This window comes from Pseudophryne corroboree, chromosome 1 (assembly GCF_028390025.1).
Source record: "Pseudophryne corroboree isolate aPseCor3 chromosome 1, aPseCor3.hap2, whole genome shotgun sequence".
NCBI lineage: Eukaryota > Metazoa > Chordata > Amphibia > Anura > Myobatrachidae > Pseudophryne > Pseudophryne corroboree.
Window position 1 is genome coordinate 1236273434 of NC_086444.1, and position 16896 is coordinate 1236290329.

Consider the following 16896-nt stretch of genomic DNA (forward strand, 5'->3'; position numbering starts at 1 on the left):
AATAATACATCAATTGTTTCTAAAAAATAGAGAACAAAAAACATATATATAACAGAAATCCAGTGAGATGTTTGTCATTTGTTCTTCTAATTGACAGGTTTTTTCCATTTGATAGAATCTGCAAGAAAAGTTATCATAAAAGGTTTCAGTGCTTAATTCGACATAAACTAAATCACATGACATATCTTTATACATTGTAGTGAAAACAGTAATCCCCCATATATCTACAGTCATAATTGGTATTCCCCAGAAATATTTTACAGGAACCATTTCAATTCGAAGTCGCTGTTTAACCCATCTGGTATTAGGGTTTTACAATTGTAGATCAAGTTCATCTCGCTCTTGGCTAACATTATTGCTTGATCCTGGCATCTGATGTTACCCTTGATCGCCTTAATACCCCAAAAACCAGATATCTTAGAGGTAGAACAATCATGATCCCTCTTAAAATGAGTAGACAAAGCATGCGTCTCAACTCCTTTTTTTATATTTCGCAGGTGTTCTCCCATGCGTACTTTTAATGGACGTGATGTTCTTCCTATATAGTATTTATTGCAACTGCATGCAATGGCATAGATCACATTTTTCGTACTACATGTAATAAATTCTTTAATTTGAATTGTTTTGCCATTAATGATTAGTTGATCTACCTTTTTTACACCTTTGCCAGAAATATTTTTACATCCTATACAGGCACCACATCGGTAAAAGCCTGTGGATTTTATGTTTGATCCACAAGGAGTGGGTGCATACATGCTTGTAACCAATTTTGATTTCAGGTTCGGAGCTTTTCTATATATATGTTTGGGCTTATCCGGTAATATGGGGCCTAAAACTGTATCCCTTTTCAAGATGTGCCAGTGTTTAGCAAATATTTTTTCTACCTTTTTGTGTTCTTCTGAATATTGTGATACAGATGTGTCCACTATTACCTTTCTGAAAAAAGTATCATGGCGTGCCGTTCATGGCACGAGATAAGCTTTCCTCTTAAGATATACACGGCAAGCCATGTGTATCTCCTCTGAAATATAGTGCAGTACCACTTTTCAGACAGCAGGTGGCATTTTCAGAAACTGAGCAAGCAGAAAGTCTGATAAAGAGATTCTAGAGGGAGTAGTTCAGACCTGATTCTAGCAGCATTTTATTTGCAAATGGGCAAAACCATGGGGGTCATTCCGAAATGATCGCACGCTAGGTTGTTTTGCAGCGGTGCGATCAGGTCGAAACTGCACATGCGTATGCACCTCAATGCGCATGTGCGTCGTACGGGTACAAAGCGGATCATTGCTGAGCAATGGATTTAACGAAGAATCGATTCGCACAGCAGATCGCAAGGAGATTGACAGGAAGAGGGCATTTGTGGGTGGCAACTGAACGCTTTCTGGGAGTGTTTGGAAAAACGCAGGCGTGTCCAAGTGTTTGCAGGGCAGGTGTCTGACGTCAATTCCGGACACGAACAGGCTAAAGTGTTTGCCCCGAATTTACATCAGACACCCACCCTGCAAACGCATAGACACACCTGCGTTTTTCCAAACACTCCCAGAAAACGGTCAGTTGACATCCACAAATGTTTTCTTCCAGTCAATCTCCTTGCGATTGTCTGTGTGAATGGATTCTTCATTAAATCCATTGCTCAGCAACGATCCACTTTGTACCTGTGCGACGCGCCTGCGTATTGCGGGGCACACGCATGCGCAGTTATGTCCTGATCGCAGCTCAGCAAAAAAACCTACCGTGCAATCAGGCCTGCATGACCCCCATGGTTTTGCCCATCTGCTAACAAAATTGCAGCTATGGGGTGTCATTCCGAGTTGATCGTAGCCCTGCAAAATTTTGCAGGGCTACGATCAGGAACAGAGACATGCGGGGGATGCCCAGCACAGGGCCAGTCCGCCCCGCAGGTCAGTTACGCCCCCCCCTGCAGAAGTGCAAAAGTATTGCACAGCGGCGATGCTTTTGTACTTCAGGAGTAGCTCCCGGCCAGCGCAGCTTTAGCGTGCTGGCTGGGAGCTACTCATTACTACACGGCCCGCAGCGGCTGGTCAGCAGCAGCGATCGGGTCAGAATGACCCCCATGAGCCGTGTGTGCAGGGCAATTTATCGATCATGCACACGGGAATATCAGCTGCAGCAGCTAATTGTGAAGTATTAATATTTTTCCAATACATCTCTCATACTAACTTCCAACATGTACCTGGCTCAATGTTGCCTATATGTTTAAAAAAATCTTTTTCCTTGTGATTGATAATGTGCTGATGAAGAGTTCATACAAACTCCACACAGAGATTCAATATAGAAATTATGATACGAACTAAAAGGCACTATTGATACTTGTCATTTTTTGCAATTGTTTGGTGGTTAAGGTGTGAGTAGAGAGAATTTTTGGTATTTCAATACCACATATATTTCACTGGGATCCGGTCTGAAGATCGACAGTGTCTGCCATACAAGTGGGTGCTGCGTCTGTCTGCCACAAATCGGTCCAGCGCTGAGGCTGTGCTGCCTTAATAAGTCACTGGGTGCTCTGTCTGCCATACAAGTGGGTGCTGTGCCTGTCTGCCACAAATCAGTCCAGTGCTGGGGCTGGCTGTGCTCCATAATAAGTCATTCAGTGCTCTGTCTGCCATACAAGCGGGTGAAGAAACATGAGACCCGGGGCCTGAGCAGCCATAAGGCTGCAGCCTGGATGGCTGAGTCCGGGGGGGGGGGGGGGGCGGGCCAGCACCGGTCCAATAGACGCTTAGGCTCTACCTACTACTGGAAGCTGCAGATTCAATGCAGACAGCATGGAAGACGGCCCTTTAAAAATGTCAGCTGCCTTCTAGGAGACAGATGCTAGAGGTATTACTAGACCATTACCCAGCGCTACCCAGAATGAGCATGTAACCCCCTGGCACTGAGCATGTAACCCCCTGGCACTAAACATGTAACCCCTGGCAACGAGCATATAACCCCTGGCAACGAGCATGTGACCGGGTCCAACCTCCGGTCAGCAGAATCATGGATGCTGGTGGCTTCTCCTCCCACCTCTAGCCACCAACAGCACCGTGGGCAGCAACATGGACATCTGTATGTGCAGGGCAATTTATCCATCAGGCACACAGGAATATTAGCAGCGGCAGCTAATTGTGTAGTATTAATATATCTCCAATACATCTCTCATATTACAGTAACTTCCATATAGGTACCTGGCTCTCTCATCCCAGCAGCCGGGCAAACTTCACACAGATATTTGATATGGAAATTATGATACTAATTAAAAGGCACTATTGATACTTGTCATTTTTTGCAATTGTTTGGTGGTTAAGGTGTGAGTATAGAGAAGCCAATTCTCTCAAAGTATTGTAACGAGGTAATACACCTCTGAGAGATTTTTGGGTATTTCAATACCGCATACTGCATATTTCACTATAATAATACATTGGATTACTGTATCAAAAAGTTTATGATTACAATTTTTACATGTCGCCATGTCGCTTTGTGAGATGATCTTTTTTAATTGTGAATATTAAAAGTTATATTTTATTAATCATTTTTGACAAGTGTGCCCCAGGACAGACTTAAAGTCTCCTTTTGTCTCCTATGTAAAGATTTTCCATTTATACAGTTTATTGTACTATTTTTTCTGGGAGCACCACCAGCCAGGTGCCAGGAGTATTTCACCCTTTACAGTGCATGTGCTACTTTGTGAGTTAAGTGCCCTACACACTTAAAGATTATCTGTCCAATTTTTCTGGTTGGAACAAAAATCTGGTAATGTATGGGAGCAAATGACAATTGACCATTTTCTCAAACACTGGACAGCAGACAAAAATGGACTTTCAAACAAATTGGATAAGTTTGTTTTGTTAAAACAATTGATCTTAACAGCCATTTCTGGATTTTGGGAGCAAATGGTTGATTGTCATTTGCTCCCTGACATGGCCAGATTTTCTTTCCAATCAGACAGATTGGACAGATAATCTTTAAGTGTGTAGGGCCTTTAAGAGACTGAACAAAAGTCTCAATACAACATCAATTAGCATTAACATAAGGCAGGGGGGAGGGCAAATGGAAACCTAATTAGTTGTCTGTCTTGGGACGGTGCACTGGGCCTGATGTACTAAGCTTAAAGTTTATTGAACTATTTTTTCTGGGCGCACCACCAACCAAGTGCCAGGAGTATTTGACCCTTTATTGCCTTTATGTTGGTTTTTTTGAATTTCTAACTAATCATAGTGTGATCCAAACACAGGTCCTGTGCGGGTTTAAAAACCTCTCTTTTTACCTGTCTAATTAATATGCATGTGACCTGAGCATTGTGTCGCAATAAAGAACACTACAAATACACCATTGTACACTCATTATAATGTGTGGAGTTTGTATATTCTCCCCGTACTTGAGTGGGCTTCCTCCGGGTACTCCGGTTTCCTCCCACAATCCCAAAATATAGTGATAGGTTAATTGGTTCCTAACAAAATTAACCCTTGTGCAAATGTGTGTGTGTACATGTGGTAGGGAATATAGAGTGTAAGCTCCACTGGGGCAGGGACTGATGTGAATGGCTGAATATTCTCTGTAAAGCGCTGTGGAATATGTGTGCGCTATATAAATAACTGGTAATAATGTAAGACACATACACCTAGACATCAGGTGAGCACAGATATTACCACCCCTGAAACTACATAATACTACCATGAGCCTGGACAGCTCATTATATACCGGCTGCTCCCAAATTAGGAAACAACTACTCACAGCAGCAGATTGTCGACATGGAAATGGTTAAAACACACATATGGTCAACACAAGGTTTTGGGAATGTTTTCATATTTTTTTACTTTTTCCATCCTTGTCTATCCATGTCACAAATCATAACCTTTAGTATCCATGCACGTCTGAGCACCAAGCATTGGGGGTCATTCTAAGTTGATCACTCGCTGGCCAATTGTAGCAGCCGTGCAAATGCTATGCCGCCGCCCACTGGGGAGTGTATTTTAGCTTAGCAGAAGTGCGAACGCATGTGCAGCAGAGCTCTGCAAAAACAGTTTGTGCAGTTTCTGAGTAGCTCTAAACCTACTCAGTGCTTGCGATCACTTCAGCCTATTCGTGTCCAGATTTGACATCACACATCCACCCAGCGAATGCCCGGCCACGCCTGCATTTTTTCAGACACGCCTGCGTTTTTCCAAACATTCCCTGAAAACGGTCAGTTGACATTTAGAAACGCCCCCTTCCTGTCAATCTTCTAGCGGGCCCCAGTGTGAAGGAAAACTTTGCTAGAATCTGTGCAAAACCACAAAGGGCTATGTACCCGTACGTCGCGCATGCGCATTGCGGGACATATGCATGCACAGAAATGCAGATTTTAAGCCTGATCGCTGTGCTGCGAACAACGGCAGCTAGCGATCAACTTGGAATGACCCCCTTTATGCAGCTCTGTGTGTTCTCCCCTCCCCCAACAGAATGACAACAATCAGGCACAGTGCACACAGCTCAAGCAAGTCCCATCCCCCTCCCTCCCCGATCACAGCAGTGGCAGCTCTGTGTGATAGCAATTACTTTACACAGTCACAGTGCACACAAAATAACTCATATTTTTTAAATGGACGAATGGGAAAGAATTATGCTGCGCTATGTAAGAAACTGTAAATAAATAGTTATGATGCTATATTTCTTAAACTGGAACCAGACTTCAACAGTGATTATGTGGCTGATAGGTACTGTATATCCCAAGTACATAGATGTTCAGTTGTCGCAATGGTGCAGCGATTAAGATCCTGCATGCAGGATAAATCTAGTCAGATCGCCTCTCAGGGCCAGTGTTCACTGGCCCTGACAGATCGCTCAGCACACATCGTTGACACATTGTTGTGCAGCGCTGTGTGCTGAGCAATCTTGCAGAGTGATCTAGCATCGCTCAGATCGCTCAGCACAGTCACCCCATGTGTACTGTGTAGGCCCTTTTATACAGTAGATGCTGTGATGCCCACTCCCTACTCTCCTCTAAGGAATGGCACAGGCTCCCCTCACAGACAAGAGTGCATTTCCTGAGCATTTTACATTATTTGACCAGTTATGAAGGAAGTTGAATCAATTATATTTTTAAATACCATATTTGTTTATTGCAAGGAACAAGAAATGTATAAAAAAAACTTTTGATATTATAGCTGCATAGACTAAAGTTAGAAGCTGAAAACAGTTAAATTGGAATTTAATTATTCATTTCAAATCCCAGGCCATCCCCCAGACAGGATATATGCTATCTATACTCTCCAAGGAATCTACTACAAAGGCCTCACACACTGAGATTTTCACACCTACTGTACACAATTAGGAATTGGACCCTAATGCTATGGCATGATTGCTACTTTCCTGTGTTCAATTGGCCACTCACTGTAGTCTGTAAACAGATCTTTATTAATATGGGGTAATATGCTCTTTATTGTACAGCTCCTTTATGGAGAATGTTTTTTAGCTTGTGTTTTGCTGTGTGGCTGCTAACATTACAATAAACTATAGTCAGATGGAGAGAGAAAGTGAGACAGTCATGTGAGAGAGATAAAGTCTAGGAGAAAGAAAATTAGAGGGTGGTAGACAATGAGAGACAGAGTTAGGGGAGTGCAATAGAGTCAGGAGGAGAGAGCGACAAAGTCATGGGACAGAGACACAGAGAGATAGTTTAGGGGAAAGAGATAGAGTCAAGAAGAGAGCAATAGAGTTAGAGGGAGAAAGACAAAGTTTGATAGAGAGACAAAGTGAGAGAGTCATGTGAGATAGATAGTCAGAGGGAGAGAGATAAAGTATAGGATAAAGAAAATTAGAGGGTGGTAGACACAGAGACAGTCAGGGGGAGAGCGATAGAGTCGGGAGGAGTGAGCGACAAATTCAGGGGTCAGAGACACAGAGAGATAGTTAAAGGGAGATAGATAGAGTCAATGAGAGAGAGAGAGTGATAGCGTTAGAGGGAGAGAGACAAAGTTTGATGGAGAGACAAAGTGAGACAGAGTCATGTGAGAGAGATTGTCAGAGGGAGAGAGATAAAATCTAGGAGAAAGAAAATCAAAGGGTGGGAGACACTGAGAGACAGAGTTAGGGGAAGAGCGAAAGAGTTAGGAGGAGGGAGTGACAAATTCAGGGGACAGAGACATAGAGAGATAGTTAAGGGGAGAGAGATAGAGTCAAGGAGAGAGAGTGATAGAGTAATAGGGAGAGAGACAAAGTTTGATGGAGATAAAGAGTCATATGAGAAATCGTCAGGGAGAGAGATAAAGTATAGAAGAAAGTAAATCAGAGGGTGGGAGACACTGAGAGACAGAGTCTGGGGGAGAGCGATAGAGTCAGGAGGAGATAGCGACAGATTCAGGGGACAGAGACACAGATAGTTAAGGGGAGAGAGATAGAGTAAAGGAGAGAGTGTGATAGAGTTAGAGGGAGAGATATAGTCAGATGGAGAGAGACACTGAGACAGAGTCATGTGAGAGAGACAGAGTCAGAGGGAAGGCGATAAAGTCTAGGAGAAAAAAAAATCAGAGGGTGGGAGACACAGAGACAGAGTTAGGGGGAGAGCGATAGAGTCAGGAGTAGAGAGTGACAAAGTCAGGGGACAGTCACAGAGAGATAATTAAGGGGAGAGAGATAGAGTTAGAGGGAGAGAGAAAGTCAGATGGAGAGAGAAAGTGAGACAGTCATGTGAGAGAGATAGAGTCAGGGGAGAGAGATAAAGTCTACTTGAAAGACAAAATCAGAGGTTGGGAGGTACAGAGACAGAGTCAGGGGGAGAGCGATAGAGTCAGGAGGAGAGAGCGACAAAGTCATGGGACAGAGAGACAGTAAAGAGGAGAGAGATAGAGTCAAGGAGAGAGAGAGTTAGATGGAGAGAGACAAAGTGAGACAGAGTCATGTGAGAGAGATAAAGTCAGAGGGAGAGAGATAAAGTTTAGGAAAAAGAAAATTAGAGGGTGGTAGACACTGAGAGACAGAGTCAGGGGCAGAGCGATAGAGTCAGGAGGAGAGATCAAAAAAATTCAGGGGACAGAGATAGTTAAAGGGAGAGAGATAGAGTCAAGGAGAGAGAGCGACAGAGTTAGAGGGAGAGAGACAAAGTTTGATGGAGAGACAAAGTGAGATAGTCATGTGAGAGAGATAGTCAGATGGAGAGAGATAAAGTCTAGGAGAAAGAAAATCAAAGGGTGAGAGACAGTCAGGGGGAGAGCGATAAAGTTAGGAGAAGAGAGTGACAAATTCAGGGGACAGAGACATAGAGAGATAGTTAAGGGGAGAGAGAGAGAGTCAAGGAGAGATAGTGATAGAGTTATAGGGGGAGAGCCAAACTTTGATGGAGATAGTCGGGGAGAGAGATAAAGTCTAGGAGAAAGAAAATTAGAGGGTGGGAGACACTGAGAGACAGAGTCAGGAGGAGAGCGATAGAGTCAGGAGGAGATAGCAACAAATTCAGGGGACAGAGACACAGAGATAGTGAAGGGGAGAGATAGATTAAAGGAGAGAGAGCGATAGAGTTAGAGGGAGAGAGACAGTCAGATGGCGAGAGACACTGAGACAGTCATGTGAGAGAGAGTCATGGGGAAGGAGATAAAGTCTAGGAGAAAGAAAATCAGAGGGTGGGAGACACAGAGACAGCAGATCGCAAGGAGATTGACAGGAAGAGGGCATTTGTGGGTGGCAACTGAACATTTTCTGGGAGTGTTTGGAAAAACGCAGGCATGTCCAAGCGTTTGCAGGGCAGGTGTCTGACGTCAATTCCGGACACGAACAGCCTAAAGTGATTGCCCCGAATTTACGTCAGACACCCACCCTGCAAATGCATGGACACACCTGCGTTTTTCCAAACACTCCCAGAAAACGTTCAGTTGACATCCACAAATGTTTTCTTCCAGTCAATCTCCTTGCGATTGTCTGTGCGAATGGATTCTTCATTAAATCCATTGCTCAGCAACGATCCACTTTGTACCCGTGCGACGCGCCTGTGTATTGCGGTGCACACGCACGCGCAGTTATGACCTGATCGCAGCGCAGCGAAAAAACCTAGCGTGCGATCAGGTCTGCATGACCCCCATGGTTTTGCCCATCTGCTAACAAAATTGCGGCTATGGGGGGGTCATTCTAAGTTGATCGTAGCCCTGCAAAATTTTGCAGGGCTACGATCAGGATCAGAGACATGCGGGGGATGCCCAGCACAGGGCTAGTCCGCCCCGCAGGTCAGTTCCGCCCCCCTTTCCTCCGCAGAAGTACAAAAGCATTGCACAGCGGCAATGCTTTTGTACTTCAGGAGTAGCTCCCGGTCAGCGCAGCTTTAGCGTGCTGGCTGGGAGCTAATCATCGCTACATGCCCCGCAGCGGCTGGTCAGCAGCAGTGATCGGGTCAGAATGACCCCCATGAACCATATGTGCAGGCCAATTTATCCATCATGCACACGGGAATATCAGCTGTAGCAGCTAATTGTGAAGTATTAATATTTTTCCAATACATCTCTCATACTAACTTCCAACATGTACCTGGCTCAATGTTGCCTATATGTTTGAAAAAATCTTTTCCCTTATGATTGATAATGTGCTGATGAAGAGTTCATACAAACTCCACACAGAGATTCGATATGGAAATTATGATACGAACTAAAAGGCACTATTGATACTTGTCATTTTTTGCAATTGTTTGGTGGTTAAGGTGTGAGTAGAGAGAATTTTTGGTATTTCAATACCACATATATTTCACTGGGATCCGGTCTGAAGATCGACAGTGTCTGCCATACAAGTGGGTGCTGCGTCTGTCTGCCACAAATCGGTCCAGTGCTGAGGCTGTGTTGCCATAATAAGTAACCGGGTGCTCTGTCTGCCATACACGTGGGTGCTGCACCTGTCTGCCACAAATCAGTCCAGTGCTGAGGCTGTGTTGCCATAATAAGTAACCGGGTGCTCTGTCTGCCATACAAGTGGGTGCTGTGCCTGTCTGCCACAAATCAGTCCAGTGCTTGGGCTGTGCTCCATAATAAGTCACTGGGTGCTCTGCCTGCCATACAAGTAGGTGAAGAAACATGAGACCCAGGGCCTGATCAGCCATAAGGCTGCAGCCTGGATGGCTGAGTCCTGGGGCTGGGGGGGGCGCAGCAGCGGCACAATAGATGCTTAGGATCTACCTACTACTGGAAGCTGCAGATTCCATGCAGACAGCATGGAAGACGGCCCTTCTAGGAGACAGATGCCAGGGGTATTACTAGACCAGAGGTTCTCAAACTCGGTCCTCAGGACCCCACACAGTGCATGTTTTGCAGGTAACCCAGCAGGTGCACAGGTGTATTAATTACTCACATTTTACAAAGTCCACAGGTGGAGCTAATTATTTCACTTGTGATTCTGTGAGGAGACCTGCAAAACATGCACCGTGTGGGGTACTGAGGACCGAGTTTGAGAACTGTGTACTAGACCATTACCCAGCGCTACCCAGAATGAGCATGTAACCTCCTGGTACTAAGCATGTAACCCCTATGGCAACAAGCATATGTAACCCCTGGCAACGAGCATGTAACCCCTGGCAACGAGCAAGTGACCGGGTCCGACTTCCGGTCAGCAGAATCACAGATGCCGGTGGCTTCTCCTCCCACCTCTAGCCACCAACAGCACCGTGGGCAGCAACATGGACATCCATATGTGCAGGGCAATTTATCCCTCAGGCACACGGGAGTATCAGCAGCGGCAGCTAATTGTGAAGTATTAATATATCTCCAATACATGTGGGAGTGCCAGTAGTGTCTTCGGTGCAGAGGTGCAGGTGGTGTAATCAGTGCTGGAGTGCTGGCAGTATCCCCAGCGCAGGGGTGCCAGCAGTGTCAGCAGTCAGGGGTGCTGGCAGTGTGGGAGTGCCGGAAGTGTCCTCGGTGCAGAAGTGCTGGCAGTGTCGGCAGTGTAGGAGGTGTCCTCAGTGCAGGAGTGCTGGCAGTATCCCCAGTGCAGTTGTGCCGGCAGTGTCCTCAGTGCAGGAGTGTCGGCAGTGTGGGAGTGCCAGAAGTGTCCTCGGTGCAGGGGTGTCGGCAGTGCCGGCAGTATGCTCAGTGCAGGGGTGCCGGTGACTTACTTACCTGCTGCAATGTTTTCAACCTGTTCGGTCCTAGCTCTGACGTCAAACACTCGCCCTGGACACACTTGCGTTTCTCTCACCATGCCTGCGTTTTTCTTACCACTCCCCGAAAACGGCTGCAAACGGTGAGTTGCCCAGGAACGCCCTCCGCCTGTCAATCTTCGTGCGATTGGTGCTGCGATCGCTTTTTTCGGTCCCAGCGTCGTTGCCCGGCGATGGCCATGCGTGCACATAGCAGCCGCCGCACATGCGCAGCACGGACCCGATTGCAGCTGTGCGAACGACGACATGCTGCGATCGAGTCGTAATGACCCCCTAAGTCCAGACCTACTTAGAAACTGCACAACATTTTTTACCATAGCAGGCCTGCACAAGCGATTGCAGCTTTGCTATGGGAAAAAACCAACCCTCATAGGTGGAGATTAGATGATTGCACGGGCTGCAAAAAGCAGCTTCGTGCGATCAACTCGTAATGAGGCCCTTTATTTGGAAATATTTTATCATTGCAAAATCTTATATGTTCTTTTACTCTCTAGCACTAAGGTTTTTCTTAACTTATTATTTAATTTCACTTTAGACTTCATTCACCTCTGTGCTATGAGCAACATATAGTAACATCCCCCAGCCAGGATAAAATCTGTACCCCCCAAGGAGTCTACTTCAAAGGCCTCTCACACTGAGATTTTCACACCTACACAATTAGCAATTACACTCTAAAGCTGGCCATACATCACAACGACCTGATTACAGTGTCTATTTAACAGCAATGTTGGTGGAAAGCTACGTTACGTGATGCACTGGACACCCAGTGGTGAAACTATGAATTGTCATGAATTGTCACAGCACAACATGATGGCCCAACAACAAAAGGAATTCATGTCATGCCAAATTTACTGCCATGGCACTCTTTTCAGAAAGGTAATAGTGGACACATCTGTATAAATGCAAATTCCTGACCCCCATTGGCTCTATCCTTTCTTGGTTCCATATTTCTGGCCTTGGAGATTGCCTGGTCTATTCCACCTTCTTCATAACCACTGGCCAGAAACTTCTGTTTCATGGTAGTGGCCTGTTCTTCAAAGACTATATTATTGGAACAATTCCTTTTTAGCCTTTTAAACTGTCCATTAGGAATTGATTTAATCCAATTGGGGTGATGACAGCTAGCCGCTGATAAATATGCACTAGAATCTGTGGGTTTTGTATAATTTTTGAAATGTAGTTTCCCATCTTCTACATACGTCACAATATCTAGGAAGTGTATTGCTTGACTTTGTATGTCAAAGCTTAGAATAATGTTTTTGTCATTATTGTTTAAGTGTTCACAGAAACATCTAAGTTCTTCTTTTCCTCCCCTCCACACAAAAAAAATATCATCTATATATCTAGCGTAGGACACCAGGTTCGCTCCGAATGGGTTATTAGCCCAGATGGTGTTAAGTTCCCAGAAACCAAGAAACAGGTTTGCATAACTCGGAGCGAACCTGGTGCCCATCGCTGTCCCTCTCTTCTGCAGAAAGAAACTATCTTTAAAGAGGAAAAAATTATTTTGTAGAATAAACTGGATTCCTTCCAGGATAAAGCATTGAAGGTCATTCGTTATTTCTGACTGTTGAAGAGAAAATTTTGTGGCTTCTATGCCATCATGATGTTCTATTATCGTGTACAGGGAACTTACGTCAGCTGTGACTAACAGTAAGTTCTCCTCCCACTCAATGGATTTTAATAAATCAAGGAAATCTCCAGTATCTCGCAAGTGGGACTTATTTTGTAAGACCAGAGGCTGAAGATGGAAATCAATAAATTTAGATAAGTTGGCCGTAATAGAGTCTACACCTGATATTATGGGTCTCCCCGGGGGTTTTTCTAGACTTTTGTGTACCTTAGGGAGGATGTAGATTACTGGTACTATCGGATTCTCATTGATGATAAATTTACCCTCTTTCTCAGTGATTACACCAGTGTCTACTGCTTGTTTGATCATAAGACGTAGTTTGGTTTGTATGGATTCAGATGGATCTTTTCTCAACATCTTATACGTGATGGAATCTGATAATTGACGCATTATTTCAGCTTCATAATCTTTGCAGTCCAATACTACAATCCCCCCCCCCCCTTATCTGCAGGTTTGATAATTATGTCTTTATTTTCTTTGAGAGATTTTAGTGCTTTCCTTTCCTTCCAATTTAAGTTTGAGTTCTTTTTTTGATGTTCATTTTTAGAGGTGATTTTTTCTAAATCATTTAGGACTAGAGTACCAAAGGTGTCTAATAGGGGTCCTTTACAGTGTTGCGGGAAGAAGATTGACTTCGGACGAAAGGGAGTAGTGGGTTCTACAACCTCTATATCCGAAGTGTTTTTCTCTTGATTAGCGAAGAACTTTTTTAAAGATAATTTACGTATACATTTTTGGACATCCACATAGATGTCAAATGGCTCCACATGGTTAGTGGGAGCATATTTTAAACCCTTCCCTAACACTGCATTTTCATCATGTGATAGTATATGAGAACTGAGGTTAAAAAATTTTATGATTGATGCTTCATTATATGTATTTACATTTTCTTCCCAATTGTGATTTGTTTCCCTTTCACAATTTTTTCTTTTCTTTCTCTTTTTCCTTTTTCTCTTTGTTTTGATCTGATCTTTTCTTTTTTTACCACCCCTATTCCCTCTTGGGCGTGGATGTGTCCTTATCTGTATGACCTGATTCGCCCTGAAGTCTCTAAAAAAGGAGATCTCTTCCTTTCTCTATTAATAGGTGTGAAGGGATCTTCTTCCTCCAGTTCTGTGTACCTATTGCGGAGAAATGGGGTATTGTTGTATTTCCTTTCGTCTCTCTCCCTATTTTCTCCCATATATCTGCGTGTTGGAAGTCTCCACTCCGGAGTCCTCTCTCTATACCTCCTTTGGTTTTGATAATTTCGTACTCCATATGTACCAGGAGTTCTTATATGAGATCTATTCCGAGTATGTGGATTTACTTCCCCCTGCGTGTATGGTCCCTTTCTATATGGCCTGGAGGTCCTCAGGTCTCTATTATTCTTTGTCCCCCTATCCTGTTTATAATTTCTTTCTAAAGTGTGTTTTCTCTTGGGACTATCCCTATTTATAGTCTCTCCCTCTTCTGATGGGGTTATGGCTTCCTTTTTGTCTCTATTGAATTTCCTCACCTTTTTAGTAATCAGGAGTTTTTCTGTTTTTTTTAAATTTATTTCTATATTATTTTCTAGTTCTTTATAGTCCTCCAAACTTGAATATGGTTGTATTAAAGATCTATATTCCTTAATTTGTTCATCCAAACTGGTAAGTTCTTTTTTCCTCTCAAGAACAATTAGTTCCATAAGGGAATAAGAGCAGTTCTCAACTATTTCCTCCCAACGTTTACTAAAATTTTCTCCTGCAGAGGTGAACGTAGATACTTTATTGATTTTAAGACCTTTGGGGATAATTTTATGGGATAGATATTTATCCATTAATACCACTTCCCACCAAATTTTACTTTCTTTTTGGAGGATACCTTCCAATTTTAACATGATCCCTTCTAGGTCTCCATCAATCAAATCGACAGATTCTCTTTCATCTCTGAATGCTTTTTCTAAAATTAGGGTTCTTCGATCTCTCAAAGTAAACATATTTGATGGAGAAAATTTGTTACTAGAGAAAAATTAATTCGTGTAAAAAATTCTCCTAAAATATCTCTATGGAGTTGCTGCCTGTGACTGGAGTCCCCTAATAGTGATTGTATTTAACCAGAGAAAAAAAGAAAGTGGAGACTCCTATCATAAATGGCGCCTACAAGCTGCCCTGAACTGTGTCCCCCCTTGGAGTATCACCACACTCCCACACAAACAATAAGTACAAGAAGGTAGAGGGGATACAATTCTTAGCGCTATATTATTATACTTAAATATACATAGACAAATACACAATACGTCCCTTTTTAGTGGGGTCTTCAAAAGATTCTCTTTCCTCTTTTCTATTCTTCTTATAACCATCCAATATTTTATTCCAGTGGTGTGAATGACATATGAAAGAAAAAATTGCATATGTGTAGAACAGTTTATATTTCCATACACCACACTGTATAACAAGTCCCTTGAGTGGATAATCAGAAGTGTAGTTTAGGCGTACCCCAACTCACACTATGTAGCGTAAAACTCTATATATAAAGGTATCTTTGTTTTTTCATTCCTTCACCAGATTCACCAATATAGCTATATTTCTGAGTTAGCGTACCCCACTCACTAGATTAGTAGAATGAGGAAAACATATAAAGGTATCTTTGTCTTCAGATGCGTACCCTACTTACAGGGTTCGAGGATGGCCACAAGTCTATCAAGGTTTCTTTTCCCTTTCTGATTTTTCGTTATTGGTAGCCTTGTGTTTCTCCACAGTCTCCCTCGGTGTCAGGTATATGGAAATGAGATTAAAAGAACCAATGTGTAGACTGAACCAATAAATTAGTGCATAAAATTATATGTGAAAGTGTTAAATTGAAGGATACCCGTATATAAGGGTATCTAAAGAATATAGTAATCCTTACATAAAGAGATTCCAATAAATTTAGTGAGAAATACCCTAGTGATATGTGAAGTGACGTGAATATTATAATAGACGTACCCCACTTACACAAAGTGGGGAAGTGATAAACATATAGCGGTTTCTTTATATAGGAGAAGAAAGAGATTCTGGCGGGCGTACCCCACTCACAGTCTAGCTGCTTCTTATCATGCACATCAGGGTTTCTTTAATATCCTCTCTCATACAGTCCTTCTGGAGATCTTTCAACCAAATATATGCACTTCCAAAAATCAAGGGGTCCACGTAAAGATAAAAAATTTCTAAGTTTTATTCCACACTACCCGCCACATGCGAGTAGGTAAAAACAGCAATGTCCAAAACAGTACAGTACATACACAAAGTATGAAAGCAGCAAAAAGATGGAGAAATCCTTCTACATCAAAAACCATCAAAAAAATAAAAAATAAAAAAATTTCTTTAAAAAAATTAAAAACAATTCTTTTACCTTGCTGAGTCTTTAAAGGTAAAACTGGAAAAAATGGCTGTCCACACTCCTCCTGTCGACGCGTTTCGGTCTATTGTTTGGACCTTTATCAAGACATAGGTGTAGTGTGGAGAGCCATATATTTATATGAAGAACAGCCAATCAGTTTCTTTCCAGGAAGTGACGTCACAATAATTACACGCAGTTTAAAAAACATTATTAATCAAGAATTCTATGAAATTTCATCCCCTATTATATATATACATCTCATTTCCCATATACATTTTCTTTTTTAATCCATTTCTCAAATTTTATTGGTACTATTTACATTGTCCCCAGTGATTCACAGGAAATGATGTCATTCCGGAAGTTGTTGCCATGGAAACCGTCAATGTATAAACTCTGTCTAAATTTTATATTCCATGTTGGATTATTCTTATAATGATCTTTAGACACTTCTCGCCTATCTGCCCCACGTCCCACATCAGGTGGTGGAACGATCGCGGGTCAGAACACGGGCTTCTCCATTGTCCGTGCATGTCCGCAATGGCACACCCCCTTACTGGCTATGGCGCGTCATAGCGCTAACGTTGCCATAGCATTCCCTGTGCTCCGGAAGTCGTCATCTGATGCAACCTCCGTGAGCCAGGCGCCGAGCGGGTTTCAGTTTTAGAATGGGGGAAGTGGCCGGAAATGCGGACACTACTGTCCCGCATCATATCCGGGAAATGGAACGCAAATCCACTCGGCCATCCGAAATGGAATGCATCCATGTATGTCCTATCTGATTGAGTCTTAGTTGGCATGGCAACACAAATTT